General features: G+C 47.2%; 1 pseudogene; it reads right to left on the bottom strand.

Moving 5' to 3' along the window:
• Nucleotides 1-7,971: 7,971 nt before the first annotated feature.
• On the bottom strand, nt 7,972-15,795 carry LOC146610121 (uncharacterized; annotated as a pseudogene).
• Between the last annotated feature and the right edge of the window lie 400 nt (nt 15,796-16,195).

Below are 16,195 nucleotides of genomic sequence, written 5' to 3'. Positions count from 1 at the left end.
CAGGAACATCTGTGCCGAGTATAACCTGGAAGTCCCGAGGTCAAAATGGGAGATGCCCCCAAGGGTGGTGGAGAATGACCGAGCTAAGATCCTGTGGGACTTCCAGATACAGACGGACAAAATGGTGGTGGCTAACCAACCGGACATAGTGGTGGTAGACAAACAGAAGAAGACGGCCGTAGTGATCGATGTAGCGGTTCCGAATGACAGCAATATCAGGAAGAAGGAACACGAGAAGCTGGAGAAATACCAAGGGCTCAGAGAAGAGCTCGAGAGGATGTGGAGGGTGAAGGTAATGGTGGTCCCCGTGGTAATCGGAGCACTAGGTGCGGTGACTCCCAAGCTAGGCGAGTGGCTCCAGCAGATCCCGGGAATAACATCGGAGATCTCTGTCCAGAAGAGCGCAGTCCTGGGAACAGCTAAGATACTGCGCAGGACCCTCAAGCTCCCAGGCCTCTGGTAGAGGACCCGAGCTTGAAGGATAAACCGCCCGCAGGGGCGTGCTGGGTGTTTATATGTAAAAAACTCTAACTTCAAAGTTTGAAATATGTAAGATGTGTGAGATGTGTGAATTCTTTGAAAAACTAGAAATTATCTACAAATGCCTTAAGTGAAAATGTAATGTTGCATCTATAGAGAAGAAAGAAGAAGAAGCATTCAGTAATTTAAAAATAGGCATTACAGACAGATACAGTTTTAGCACTGCCTGACTATGATAAGCCTTTCTACTTACGTGTAGATAGAGGAGCAGGTTATATGAAAGTTGTGATAACACAGGCATTTGGAGAAAAACAACGCTCGTTAGCATCCTTAGTGAAATTTAGACTTGTGTAAATTAGACTCTGTTGCGTCAGGCCTGCCTGCATGTGCAAGCCTGTGTAGCCACAGCAGAGGCAGTAAAAGAGTCAGCTGCACGTATGCAGTCATATGTGCATATGAATTGCACACAGGCCAAAATATAAATATATACACTGGCAGCCAGTTTGTTCTTTCAGCAGTGCACCACTTTGCAAAAATTTGGCATAACAGATGTACGGTCACCTCTACAGGTAACCCAGTGGAACACGGCAGCTTATTAAAAATCTTATTAGAAGTGATCACCTTGCCAAAACAATTGGCACTTTGCAAATGTGCAGCATATCAAAAAAGACAATTTTATTGTCACAAAAGGAAATAATTTTGCAGATCAAGCAGCAAAACAGGCTGCACTATGGGCAGAAATCTGTGCCATCAGAAACTGAATTTGAATAAGTTAAATTTGAATTTGAATTGCTCTGATTGAATCTGAATTGTAACTTGAATAAATGCTTTTGAAAACTGAATTTGAATTAGTCTAATTTGAAATTGAATTTATGGTTTGAAAATGATCATCACTAAATTGAAATTGAATTTTCTATTTTGAAAATGAATTGATATGCTTTGAAACTGCATTTTATCCTTTAAAAATTCAGTTCTCGAATAATTTCAGTTTCACTTCTCACCATTCAATTTCAGTTCTACAATTCAATTTCAGTTCCAAAATTCAGTTTTTTGGAACTTACATCCGGTTCCGGTTCAAGCGCAGATTAATAGAACTACGTTTTACTAGTGGACCGAAAGTGTTACTGACGGGAATCTACAGCGTCTTGAGCTGAATTAAGACTTCAGAAGTCATTCGTCATGTCGAATGACCAGCGGATAAACTCTCAGGTTAATAATAAATGTATTACACGTATAAGAATAAGCGTCATGTTAACAAATGATAACCGTAAGGTAACTTTTATGCTTATTGTAGCTGCTAGCTAAAAACGCTAATTTAGCGTAGTTTGCCCTGAATTCAGCTTTGACAAACAAATATGATCGACTGTTTCTAGTAGAATTCCAAAGTTGTCATCTTGTACCCTCTCAGAGTACCTGCCCGCAGGGGCGTGCTGAGTGTGTGTGTGTATATATATATATATATATATATATATATATATATATATATATACAGTGGGGCAAAAAAGTATTTAGTCAGCCACCGATTGTGCAAGTTCCCCCACTTAAAATGATGACAGAGGTCAGTAATTTGCACCAGAGGTACACTTCAACTGTGAGAGACAGAATGTGAAAAAAAAATCCATGAATTCACATGGTAGGATTTGTAAAGAATTTATTCGTAAATTAGGGTGGAAAATAAGTATTTGGTCACCTCAAACATGGAAAATCTCTGGCTCTCACAGACCTGTAACGTCTTCTGTAAGACGCTTTTCTGTCCCCCACTCGTTACCTGTATGAATGGCACCTGTTTGAACTCATCATCTGTATAAAAGACACCTGTCCACAGCCTCAAACAGTCAGACTCCAAACTCCGCCATGGCCAAGACCAAAGAGCTTTCGAAGGACACCAGGAAAAGTGTTGTAGACCTGCACCAGACTGGGAAGAGTGAATCTACAATAGGCAAGCAGCTTGGTGTGAAAAAATCAATTGTGGGAGCAATCATCAGAAAATGGAAGACATACAAGACCACTGATAATCTCCCACGATCTGGGGCTCCACGCAAGATCTCATCCCGTGGGGTCAAAATGATCATGAGAACGGTGAGCAAAGATCCCAGAACCGCACGGGGGGACCTGGTGAATGACCTGCAGAGAGCTGGGACCAAAGTAACAAAGGTCACCATCAGTAACACACTACAACGGCAGGGAATCAAATCCCGCAGTGCCAGACGTGTTCCGCTGCTGAAGCCAGTGCATGTCCAGGCCCGTCTGAAGTTTGCCAGTGAGCACATGGATGATACAGCAGAGGATTGGGAGAATGTCATGTGGTCAGATGAAACCAAAGTAGAACTTTTTGGTATAAACTCAACTCGTCGTGTTTGGAGGACGAAGAATACTGAGTTGCATCCCAAGAACACCATACCTACTGTGAAGCATGGGGGTGGAAACATCATGCTATGGGGCTGTTTTTCTGCCAAGGGGACAGGACGACTGATCCGTGTTAAGGACAGAATGAATGGGGCCATGTATCGTGAGATTTTATGCCGAAACCTCCTTCCATCAGTGAGAACTTTGAAGATGAAACGAGGCTGGGTCTTCCAACATGACAATGATCCAAAACACACCGCCCGGGCAACAAAGGAGTGGCTCCGTAAGAAGCATTTGAAAGTCCTGGAGTGGCCTAGCCAGTCTCCAGACCTCAACCCCATAGAAAATCTGTGGCGGGAGTTGAAAGTCCGTGTTGCTCGGCGACAGCCCCAAAACATCACTGCTCTCGAGAAGATCTGCAGGAGGAATGGGCCAAAATACCAGCTACTGTGTGTGCAAACCTGGTAAAGACCTATAGTAAACGTTTGACCTCTGTTATTGCCAACAAAGGTTATGTTACAAAGTATTGAGTTGTATTTTTGTTATTGACCAAATACTTATTTTCCACCCTAATTTACGAATAAATTCTTTACAAATCCTACCATGTGGATTCATGGATTTTTTTTTCACATTCTGTCTCTCACAGTTGAAGTGTACCTCTGGTGCAAATTACTGACCTCTGTCATCATTTTAGGTGGGGGAACTTGCACAATCGGTGGCTGACTAAATACTTTTTTGCCCCACTGTATATATATATACAGTGTTGGGGAGTAACGGAATACATGTACCGCCGTTACGTATTTAAAATACAAAATATGAGTAACTGTATTCCGTTACAGTTACCGTTTAAAAAGGTGGTATTTAGAATACAGTTACTTTGTTGAAATAAATGGATTACACTGCGGTACTTTCCTGTTTCATATTGTCGCGGGTCAGGACTGTTTGGGTTTTGTTTGACAGCTACGCTCTGTTGTTCCAGGTGGCAGCGTTACGGTTGCCATGGTTACAGGGCGACGCGCTCTCTCTCTCTCTCTCTCTCTCTCTCTCTCTCTGCGACTGTGTGTTTCCTGGGTGAGAGAGCGCCTTTTCGTTGTTGTTGTTGTTGTTGTGCTTAGCTAACAGGCAGAATGCTACAAGCATAGCTCTAAAGAATGTAGCATCATGGGCAGTGTAGTCCGTGTTGCAGGGAGAATGGACTGCCATACACGTTATGGGTCTGTGAGCGCGAGGAGGGAGAAAAAGGGGAGTGGAAAGGTACGAGTTGTCATCGAGGAAAAGCGGGAGCTGGAAGCATGTAAATATAATAATAACCACTGCAGCCAAGAAGAGTGCCTGACGAGCCCAGTTGTAAGTAAGCTATTAAGACTCGACTGTACACCGTGTTCGTGTTTTCCTCCGAAAACAATAAGTTCCGTTGGAGCAGTCTTTCAACGCCTCTCTCTGTCTCTCGCAAGAAAAGTTGACCCACACAACAAAGTAAAGCTATTTTTCGGCTACGAGCCGACAGGGACCCCGCCGTATTAGTCAGAGGTCCCTTTACTACAGTTCGGAGTCGCGGACCTTCAGTAACAGTAATAAATCACACAGCACAGTACATGATAATATATTATTGATATATATATAATATATATATTGATATATTATAAAAGCATGATAATATATTAAGTAATCCAAAGTATTCAGAATACGTTACTGTCATTGAGTAACGTAACGGAATACGTTACAGAATACATTTTGGGGGATGAATTCTGTATTCTGTAATGGAATACATTTTAAAAGTAACCTTCCCAACACTGTATGTGTATATATATATATATATATATATATACACACATATATATATATATATATACACACATATATATATATAAAAACACCCAGCACGCCCCTGCGGGCGGTTTATCCTTCAAGCTCGGGTCCTCTACCAGAGGCCTGGGAGCTTGAGGGTCCTGCGCAGTATCTTAGCTGTTCCCAGGACTGCGCTCTTCTGGACAGAGATCTCCGATGTTGTTCCCGGGATCTGCTGGAGCCACTCGCCTAGCTTGGGAGTCACCGCACCTAGTGCTCCGATTACCACGGGGACCACCGTTACCTTCACCCTCCACATCCTCTCGAGCTCTTCTCTGAGCCCTTGGTATTTCTCCAGCTTCTCGTGTTCCTTCTTCCTGATATTGCTGTCATTCGGAACCGCTACATCGATCACTACGGCCGTCTTCTTCTGTTTATCTACCACCACTATGTCCGGTTGGTTAGCCACCACCATTTTGTCCGTCTGTATCTGGAAGTCCCACAGGATCTTAGCTCGGTCATTCTCCACCACCCTTGGGGGCATCTCCCATTTTGACCTCGGGACTTCCAGGTTATACTCGGCACAGATGTTCCTGTACACTATGCCGGCCACTTGGTTATGGCGTTCCATGTATGCCTTGCCTGCTAGCATCTTGCACCCTGCTGTTATGTGCTGGATTGTCTCTGGGGCATCTTTACACAGCCTGCACCTGGGGTCTTGCCTGGTGTGATAGACCCCAGCCTCTATGGATCTTGTGCTCAGAGCTTGTTCTTGTGCTGCCATGATTAGTGCCTCTGTGCTGTCTTTCAGTCCAGCTTTGTCCAGCCACTGGTAGGATTTCTGGATATCAGCCACCCCCTCTATCTGCCGGTGGTACATACCGTGCAGGGGCCTGTCCTTCCATGATGGTTCCTCGTCTCCCTCCTCTTTCTTGGGTTTCTGCTGCCTGAGGTATTCACTGAGCACTCGGTCAGTTGGGGCCATCTTCCCAATGTATTCTTGGATGTTCGTTGTCTCATCCTGGACTGTGGTGCTGACACTCACCAGTCCCCGGCCCCCTTCCTTCCGCTTAGCGTACAGCCTCAGGGTGCTGGACTTGGGGTGAAACCCTCCATGCATGGTAAGGAGCTTTCTTGTCTTTATGTCAGTGGCTTCTATCTCCTCCTTTGGCCAGCCTATTACCCCAGCAGGGTACCTGATCACGGGCAGGGCATAGGTGTTGATGGCCCGGATCTTGTTCTTACCATTCAGCTGACTCCTCAGGACTTGCCTGACCCTCTGCAGGTACTTGGTGGTTGCAGCTTTTCTAGCGGCCTCTTCATGGTTCCCATTCGCCTGCGGGATCCCCAGGTACTTGTAACTGTCCTCTATGTCTGCAATGTTGCCTTCTGGTAGTTCAATCCCCTCAGTTCTGACTACCTTCCCTCTCTTTGTTACCATCCGACTACACTTCTCCAGTCCGAACGACATTCCAATGTCATTGCTGTATAGCCTGGTAGTGTGGATCAGTGAATCGATGTCTCGTTCACTCTTGGCATACAGCTTGATGTCATCCATGTACAGGAGGTGGCTGACAACTGCTCCGTTCCGTAGTCGGTATCCGTAGCCAGTCTTGTTAATGATCTCACTGAGGGGGTTCAGGCCTATGCAGAACAGCAGTGGGGACAGAGCATCTCCTTGGTAGATCCCGCACTTGATGGTGACTTGTGCTATGGGCTTGGAGTTGGCCTCTAGTGTTGTACGCCACATCCCCATTGAGTTCCTGATGAAGGCTCTTAGGGTCCCATTGATCTTGTACAATTCTAGGCATTCCAGTATCCAGCTGTGGGGCATTGAGTCATAGGCCTTCTTGTAATCAATCCAGGCAGTGCACAGGTTGGTCAGTCTGGTCTTGCAGTCTCGGCTGATTGTTCTGTCTACCAGTAGCTGGTGTTTTGCGCCTCTGGTATTCTTGCCAATTCCTTTCTGTGTCCCGCTCATGTATTGACCCATGTGCCTGTTCATCTTAGCCGATATGATGCCTGACAGGAGCTTCCATGTAGTACTGAGGCAGGTTATTGGTCGGTAGTTGGAGGGGACCGGTCCCTTCTTGGGGTCCTTGGGGATCAGGACCGTCCGACCTTCGGTTAGCCATTCCGGGTGTCTCTCGTTAACTAGCAGCTGGTTCATTTGTGCTGCTAGACGCTCGTGGAGTGCAGTCAGCTTCTTTAGCCAGTAGGCGTGAACCATGTCGGGCCCTGGTGCTGTCCAACTCTTCATACTGGAGACCCTTTCTTGGATATCTGCCACTGTGATGGTTACTGGATATATATATATATATATATATGTGTGTATATGTGTATATATATATATATATACATATATATGTACATATATATATATATATATATACATATATATATATATATATATATATACATATATATATATATATATATATATACATATATATATATATATACATATATATATATATACATATATATATATATATATGTATACATATATATATATGTATATATATATATACATATACATATATATCCTGTGTATATATATATACTGTATATGTAAGTGCATGTAACACTTCCACATTTTTTAACGGAGCCTTGTGTGATTTAGCTCTTTGTATTTTTTTTCTGCACAGACAGAGGCCACTGCCGTGTTTTTGTGTTTTGTATTTTATTTCATTTCCTTTATTCCTCGTATTGTATTGGTGCATCTTTGTTTAATCGGTTATTCTGTTACTTTGCCACGTTACCTCTCATGCTGTCGATGTTCAGTACAAGTCCATATGGCCGGTATTTGACAAAAGTAAAGGTCAAAGGACATTTTTGTTTATTCAGTCGTCATTGACAATAAAACTACACATTAAGAACCCAAGTAATTGTGTCCTGTGTGGCTAACCATTTCCCAGGCTACATAATTCAATTCAATTCAATTCAATTTTATTTATATAGCGCCAAATCACAACATAAGTCGCCTCAAGGCGCTTCATAGATACAGAGAAAAACCCAACAATCATATGACCCCCTATGAGCAAGCACTTTGGCAACAGTGGGAAGGAAAAACTCCCTTTTAACAGGAAGAAACCTCCGGCAGAACCAGGCTCAGGGAGGGGCGGCCATCTGCTGCGACCGGTTGGGGTGAGAGAAGGAAGACAGGATAAAAGACATGCTGTGGAAGAGAGACAGAGGTTAATAACAGATATGATTCAATGCAGAGAGGTCTGTTAATACATAGTGAGTGAGAAAGGTGACTGGAAAGGAAAAACTCAATGCATCATGGGAATCCCCCGGCAGCCTATGTCTATTGCAGCATAACTAAGGGAGGATTCAGGGTCACCTGGTCCAGCCCTAACTATATGCTTTAGCAAAAAGGAAAGTTTTAAGCCTAATCTTGAAAGTAGAGATAGTGTCTGTCTCCTGAATCCAAACTGGAAGCTGGTTCCACAGAAGAGGGGCCTGAAAACTGAAGGCTCTCCCTCCCATTCTACTTTTAAATACTCTAGGAACAACAAGTAGGCCTGCAGAGCGAGAGCGAAGTGCTCTAATAGGGTGATATGGTACTACAAGGTCATTAAGATAAGATGGGGCCTGATTATTTAAGACCTTGTATGTGAGGAGCAGGATTTTGAATTCAATTCTGGATTTAACAGGAAGCCAATGAACGGAAGCCAAAACAGGAGAAATCTGCTCTCTCTTTCTAGTCCCTGTCAGTACTCTTGCTGCAGCATTTTGGATTAGCTGAAGGCTTTTCAGCGAGTTTTTTGGACATCCTGATAATAATGAATTACAGTAGTCCAGCCTGGAAGTAATAAATGCATGAACTAGGTTTTCAGCGTCACTCTGAGACAGGATATTTCTAATTTTAGAGATGTTGCGCAAATGGAAGAACGCAGTCTTACATATTTGTTTAATATGTGCATTGAAGGACATGTCCTGGTCAAAAATGACTCCAAGGTTCCTCACAGCGTTACTGGAGGCCAAGGTAATGCCATCCAGAGTAAGAATCTGGTTAGATACCATATTTCTAAGATTTTCAGGGCCGAGTACAATAACCTCAGTTTTATCTGAATTAAGAAGCAGAAAGTTAGCGGCCATCCAGGTCTTTATGTCTTTAAGACATTCCTGCAGTTTAACTAATTGGTGTGTGTTATCTGGCTTCATGGACAGATAGAGCTGGGTGTCATCTGCATAGCAGTGAAAATGTATGCTATGTCTTCTAATGATACTGCCTAAGGGAAGCATGTATAATGTAAACAGAATTGGTCCTAGCACCGAACCCTGTGGAACTCCATAATTAACCTCAGTGTGTGAAGAGGACTCTCCATTTACATGCACAAATTGGAGTCTATTAGATAGATATGATACAAACCACTGCAGTGCAGTACCTGTAATACCTACAGCATGTTCTAATCGCTCTAATAGGATATTATGGTTGACAGTATCGAATACTGCACTAAGGTCTAGCAGGACAAGCACAGAGATGAGTCCACTGTCAGAGGTCATAAGAAGATCATTTGTAACCTTCACTAAAGCTGTTTCTGTGCTGTGATGAGCTCTGAAACCTGACTGAAACTCTTCAAATAAACCATTCCTCTGCAGATGATCTGTTAGCTGTTTGACAACTACTCTTTCAAGGATTTTTGATATGAAAGGAAGGTTGGAGATTGGCCTATAATTAGCTAAGACTGCTGGGTCTAGAGATGGCTTTTTGAGTAAAGGTTTGACTACAGCTAGCTTGAAGGCCTGTGGTACATAGCCGATCATTAGAGATAGGTTGATCATATTTAAGATCAAAGAATTAATTAATGGCAGGACTTCTTTGAGCAGTTTTGTAGGAATGGGGTCTAAAAGACATGTTGATGGTTTGGAGGAAGTAATTATTGAAGTTTACTCAGAAAGATCAATTAGAGAAAAAGAGTCTAACTTAACATCAATGGTACTAAGAGTAGCTGTAGATAATATTACATCTGTGGGATGATTATTGGTAATTTTTTCTCTAATGATAAAAATTTTATTTGTGAAGAAGTTCATGAAGTCATTACTAGTTAACGTTAAAGGGATTGTTGGCTCAAAAGAGCTCTGACTTTTTGTCAGCCTGGCTACAGTGCTGAAGAGAAACCTGGGGTTGTTCTTATTTTCTTCAATCAGTGATGAATAGTACGATGTTCTGGCTTTGCGGAGGGCTTTCTTATAAAGCAGCAAACTATTTCTCCAGGCTAAATGATGATCCTCTAAATTTGTGACACGCCATTTCCTCTCCAGCTTACGAGTCATCTGCTTTAGGGTACGTGTTTGAGAATTATACCACGGAGTCAGGTACTTCTGATTAGAGACCTTAGTTTTCACAGGAGCTACAGTATCCAGAGTCGTACGTAGTGAGGAGGTGAAATTATTAACAAGATAATCGACCTCTGTTGGGGTAGCGTTCAGATAGCTGCTCTGCTCTATGTTGGTACAGGGCATTGAAGATGATAACAGTGGGTGGATTATATTCTTAAACTTAGTTACAGCGCTTTCAGAAAGACATCTACTTTGATAAAGTCTCTCCACCGCTGTGTAATCAATTATTGTAAATGTAAATGTTATCAGGAAATGATCAGACAGGAGAGGGTTTTCAGGAAACCCTGTTAAATGTTCAGTTTCTATGCCATATGTTAAAACAAGATCTATTAGATTACATTAGTCTTGATACAGCCTCTGCCACCACATCAGATCAATTGCTCTGGGCTCCTTTGATCAGCTCCATCACCTAGTGGGGGTGGGGGGTCATAGTTTGGTCCCGCCTTCACTGTTGTGATTGGTGTGGGGGTAGGGACAGGCTTAGGGCGTCGGGGGGTTCCCCGGAGGCATCTTCCTTGGGGGGCTCAACCCGGGGTAGCGGTCATGTCCGGTTAGGGGCTCTGTTGGCTCTCAGGTGACTGTTTCCTCGCGGCTGCATGCAGCGGGGCTAGGGGAGGGTCTGTGCTGACGGACGTGGGTTACTGACCTGGTAGCCTGGCTGCCCCTGGGTAGGTCCGGGATGGGCGTGAGGTTCTGGGGGCGCTCCGTCTCTGGGCTGGGGCCCGGGCCGGGCCTCGGGGGCTTGGGTCCTGGTTGGTGTGTTGCCGGGGTTGTGGGCGGGTGGGTGCATGGGGGCCCAGCCCTGGAGCAGGGTGCCGCCGGTGCATCGAGCCACCTGGGGGGCTCTTCAACTGGTGGGGGAGATTGTCACATCTTGCAGGAGCTTTCCTCTCCTCGGGAGCTCTCTCTGCAGGAGGGGGAGATACAGGAGAGGTGGAGGAAGATCTCAGCCTGGGTGTTTATTGTCTTATGTAGTCTGGAAGATGAGTGGATGGTGGGGTGGGTGCAGTTTTCTCTGTGGTGGGGTTGGGTGGACTGTCCTGGGCTCTGTGGGGCCGGGAGGCGCTGCTGCACTGGGCCCCGGTCTGGATGGGCCTGGGCCCCCTTTCCCTGGCGGGTCGCGGAGTATGGGGGTGCCTACTGGGGTCTGCGGGGGAGCTGGCCCCAGGGAGGGGTCACTTGCCCCTCCCTTCCTTCCCTCCCCATCTCCAGCTGCCTCCCTCTTCCCGCTCCACCACAACCACCCACACATGCAGGACCTTGGAGTAGGGGTATGTCACCAGGGTGCAGAGGAGGCTACCCCCCCCCTCTGTCCCCTTCTGGCTGCCTCTGCCTCAATCTTATCCCACAACTTAGACATTCACATTACTCACACTCTCATTACACATACATATAGGATCTTGGGGGGTGGGCACGATACACGGAATCCAAAGTACCATCAGGGTGTACACCCCACCCCTGGCGTCGTTGCCCACCTCTCAAGGTTAAATACACGTAGACATTGAGGGCTAGCAGGAGGGACCATGCGCTTACCTGCTGCTTTCTGGCAGGTAGCTCCATGCCCTCCTGGGTTTTAAATGCACCTTAGAACACACATGCATCAACACTACAATGAGCGGGTGGAGGGAGGTTTGGAGTCTTCTCTCACCCCCATTCTCTGCGGCCTGCTGGAGCGGGGGGGCTAGGAGGAGGAGTTGGCCGTCAGACTGCGGTCTGGAGTGTGGGGCCTCCCTGCTGCTGCGGAGTCGGGGCGGTCTGCATCCCCCCACCGCAGGGAAAAGGGTAACACCACCTGGGTCTGGGTGCAGTTCCCCCTCCAGGGGCAAGGGTACCTAGACCCGGTTTGTAGAGTACGCTTGGGGAGTGTGATCGTGTGTACAGCGTCTCTTTATGTATGTCTCCACGTTGGTTGAGTGTGGAGTAAATGCACATGAGAGCATGAGGGTGGGAATGGATGTTTGTATATGTGTGTGCCTGTATTTCTGTGTCTATATGTCAGGTTGGGTGTCAGGCGCCACCTCTCTGGGGACATCTTAGGCCCTCCAAGGTTTGGAGGCCTATCTCCCCCTACCACCACTTCCCCTGCCAGTGGCGGACCCCCTCAGACATCTGTGCGTTGGTGGTTTTTTGTGTCCGGGGATGGGCGTCCAGGTACACACCGGCTCACTCCTTGGTGGCCGCTTATCGGGGCCTGGAGCCTGGGGCTCGCTCGGGCCACTTCGGAGGTGGGGTGCCCCCGGCCTCTCGGCCTCGGGCTCGGTCACTCAGGCACGGCTGGCTGCCGGCGGAGCTCACGGGCGCGTCACTGCAACTCCCCCTGGCTTCTGCTCCGCGGCTGCTGAGTGAGCCCTCATCTGGGACTCTCCTCAGCTCTTTCTGGGACAGTGGCGCGGCTGCCCCTCTGTTGGTCTTCCTTGGTCTCTTGTGTTCTGGGGGCCTCTGGATGTCTAGAGTTTTGATCTCCTCCATACCTGCTTCATGCCCTGGAGGACGGGGCTGTGGCCCCCCCACACCTTCTAGCAGATCATTACATGAAGGAACCTTTTAAAAAAAACAAGCGCGTCCATGCTCACAGGTGTACACATGGGTGATCACACCCACAAACTACACCGTTTTTGGCTCCTACCTCAAAGCACACTGTGTTCTGTTGATCTTATTTGCTGCACAATAATGTTTAATATTTAGTATTTACTGTCATATTCCCATATATCATTGTGATGCTGTTTATTCTATTACTCTTGTTCTCTTCTGCTTGTTTTCTTTTTTTCTTTCTCAGCAGGTGATCCAGGTGATTGATATATGCATTTGTTTTTTCTTTTTTTTTTCTGCTCATTCTGTTGGTTTTTGTTTTTTGCCCTTCTCCCCCGTCCCTCTTCTCAGCTGTTTCTCTTTCCCTCTTTCTTTCTCCCCTTCTTTCCCCCAGTCAAGTCTGTCCCGTATTCAGTTATTGAAAATAAAATAAACAATAAAAGGTGAATCAAATGGACCATTACGGCAAGGCTGGGATGGTCAATTTGTTAAAGTAAATCCGTTGGGCATCTTTCTTTGCCTTTAGACAACAATTCTGATGGCAAAAGAGCCAAACGGGACAGGCCAAAAAAAAAGCAGCAAGCAGGTGAATTCTGTACATTAATATGAATAGACATCTGACTATTTTACAGGATAGACAATATAAACATATTTAAAATTAAAGGAATTGAAATGTACATTGTGCCTTGGTTTAGTGTCTGGAAGAGTCCTGTCTCAGTCAATTATAGATGATGTGAGAGGGCGGGTGTGTGTGTGTTTAGGGCACGGATGGCTTGGGGATAGAAGCTCCTCTTGAGTCTCTCTGTCCTTGCCCGGATGATGCTGACTAAAATACCCCTTTCTTAAATACCCCTTTCTAGCCTGGAGGGATGATTACCAACCGCTGGTCAGGTAATCAGCTGCAGGTGGGCCGGCAACAGCGATGAGGGACAGTCGCCAGAACACACCTCTCCCACGGCGCGCACTTCCGTAAACAGCCCCGAGGACCAGGGAGGGAGAAGCAAACACACACACAGAAAACATAAACACAAGCAGGGTCGTCCGGAAAGAGCCGTCCGACCGTGACAGTACCCCCCCTCTAACGGGAGCCTCCGGGCGAGAAGGGCGAGAGTCCAGTTGCTGATGACGTGCTTGCGTTGTGGGTATACTCCACCCAGGCCAACTGCTCACTCCAGGTCGCTTGGTTCGATGATGCGACGCAATGCAACATGGCCTCCAGCTCTTGATTGGCCCTTTCGGTCTGACCATTAGTTTGGGGGTGGAACCCGGAGGACAAACTGACCTGAGCTCCCAATTCTGCACAGAACTCCTTCCAAACCCGCGAGGTGAACTGAGGGCCACGGTCGGAAACGATGTCCTGGGGTATGCCGTGGAGCCGAAACACATGCTGCGTCAGTAACTGGGCCATCTCCAAGGCAGAAGGGAGCTTGGGCAGAGCAATGAAGTGGGCGGCCTTGGAAAAACGGTCAATAATGGTTAGAATGGAGGTGTTACCTGAAGAGGGAGGCAAGCCGGTGACGAAGTCCAGGGCGATGTGTGACCACGAGCGTTTTGGAGTGGGTAACGGTCGCAGGAGGCCAGAAGTAGGTGAGTTGGAGGTTTTGTTCCGTGCGCACACCGGGCATGCCGCAACATAGTTCTGGACATCGAGAACAAGAGAGGGCCACCAAAACAAACGTTGTAGAAAGGAGACAGTGCGATTTTTACCTGGGTGGCACGAAAACTTGGCAGTATGTGCCCAGTGAATGACCTGACTACGCGCTGTGGCTGGAACATAAAGTTTCCCTTTCGGGCCCGTGCCAGGGTCGGGCTCCTGTCGCTGGGCGTCCCTGACCACCCTTTCAATCTCCCATGTCAGTGCACCCACGATGCAGGTGAGGGGCAGGATGGGTTTTTCCTTCTCGTCCTCATCGGTCACGGGTGCGAACTGGCGCGACAACGCGTCTGGCTTAGTGTTCCTAGAACCGGGCCTGTAAGTAATGGAGAAGTGAAAACGAGTAAAAAATAAGGCCCACCTGGCTTGTCGGGTGTTGAGGCGCTTGGCTGCCTGGAGATACGCCAGATTTTTGTGGTCCGTCCACACCACGAAAGGCTGCTCAGTGCCCTCCAGCCAATGTCGCCATTCCTCGAGGGCCCACTTGATGGCGAGCAACTCCCGGTCGCCCACATCGTAATTTCTCTCGGCCTGAGACAATCTGCGGGAGAAGAACGCACAGGGATGCAGCTTGCCGTCGATCCGTTGGGAGAGAACCGCCCCCACGCCCGAATCGGACGCATCCACCTCCACGATGAAAGGCCGGCCGAGGACCGGAGCCGAGAAAAACAGGTGCTTGAGCCGATAAAACGCTTGCTGGGCTGCGGAGGACCACTGGAAAGACAACTTAGGAGAAGTTAGGTTGGTTAGAGGAAGGGCTACCTTGTTGAAATCCCTGATAAAGTGGCGGTAGAAATTGGCGAAGCCCAGGAACCTCTGCACCTCCTTGCGGTTCTTGGGAATAGGCCATTCCACTACGGCTTTGACTTTGGCCGGGTCAGCTCGCAAACGCACCTGTTCCACAATGAAACCCAGAAAAGAAACAGTTTGCACATGGAACTCACATTTCTCCGCTTTCACAAAAAGGCGGTTCTCCAATAGGCGCCGTAGAACCAGACGTACATGGTTGATGTGCTCAGTCTGCGACCTGGAAAAAATCAGAATGTCATCCAGATACACGAAGACAAAATGGTTAATAAAGTCCCTGAGCACATCATTAATCAGGGCCTGGAAGACTGCAGGGGCGTTAGTAAGACCGAAGGGCATCACTAAATATTCGAAGTGCCCCAGGTGGGTGTTGAAAGCAGTCTTCCACTCGTCACCCTTGCGGATGCGAACCAGATGATAGGCATTCCGAAGATCCAGTTTGGTGAACAGGACTGCCCCCTGTAATAGTTCGAATGCTGAGGCCAGCAGGGGGAGTGGATATTTATTCCTAACAGTGATCCCGGTGGCGCCAGTGTCCGGCAGCCTTGCCTCTGTCAGTGCGCCCCAGGGCAGCTGTGGCTACAATGTAGCTTGCCATCGCCAGTGTGTGAATGGGTGAATGACTGAATGTAGTGTGAAGCGCTTTGGGGTCCTTAAGGACTAGAAAAGCGCTATACAAATGCAGGCCATTTACCATTTACCATCTTGTTCAGCCCTCGAAAGTCAATGCAGGGATGCAGGCTCTTATCTTTCTTCTTTACAAAAAAGAATCCTGCTGCTAAAGGCGAAGTAGATGGGCGAATAATACCTGCGGCCAGAGACTCCGTTATGTAGCGTTCCATGGTCTCGCGTTCCGGTTTAGACAGACTGTAGAGCCGACTTGTTGGCAGGGGAGCGCCTGGGAGTAGGTCAATTCCACAGTCGTAAGGCCGATGTGAAGGCAAAGACAACGCCTTACTTTTGCTGAATATCTGGCCGAGGTCGTGGTATTCGGCGGGCACCAAGGAAAGGTCGGGGGGTGAGGAGCTTTTCGCAGAGGCGGTCCCGGGATTGTCCGGGACAGCGGCAAGTAAACATTGTTCATGACACCGCGTGCTCCAGCCAGTTACACACCCTTTGGCCCAGTCGATTTGGGGGTTGTGATGTTGGAGCCAAGGAAATCCCAGTACCAGTGGGGTGTGGGGGGCTTTGAATACCAACAAACTGATTTTCTCAGAGTGATTTCCCGAAATAATGAGTGTA

Source organism: Diplotaxodon limnothrissa, linkage group LG22, assembly GCF_057381915.1.
Source record: "Diplotaxodon limnothrissa isolate DT_005_m linkage group LG22, D_limnothrissa_male_GT1.1, whole genome shotgun sequence".
In the NCBI taxonomy this organism is placed as follows: Eukaryota; Metazoa; Chordata; class Actinopteri; order Cichliformes; family Cichlidae; genus Diplotaxodon; species Diplotaxodon limnothrissa.
Note: the sequence above shows the minus strand (reverse complement) of the source record. Positions and strands in the feature narration are given on the sequence as shown.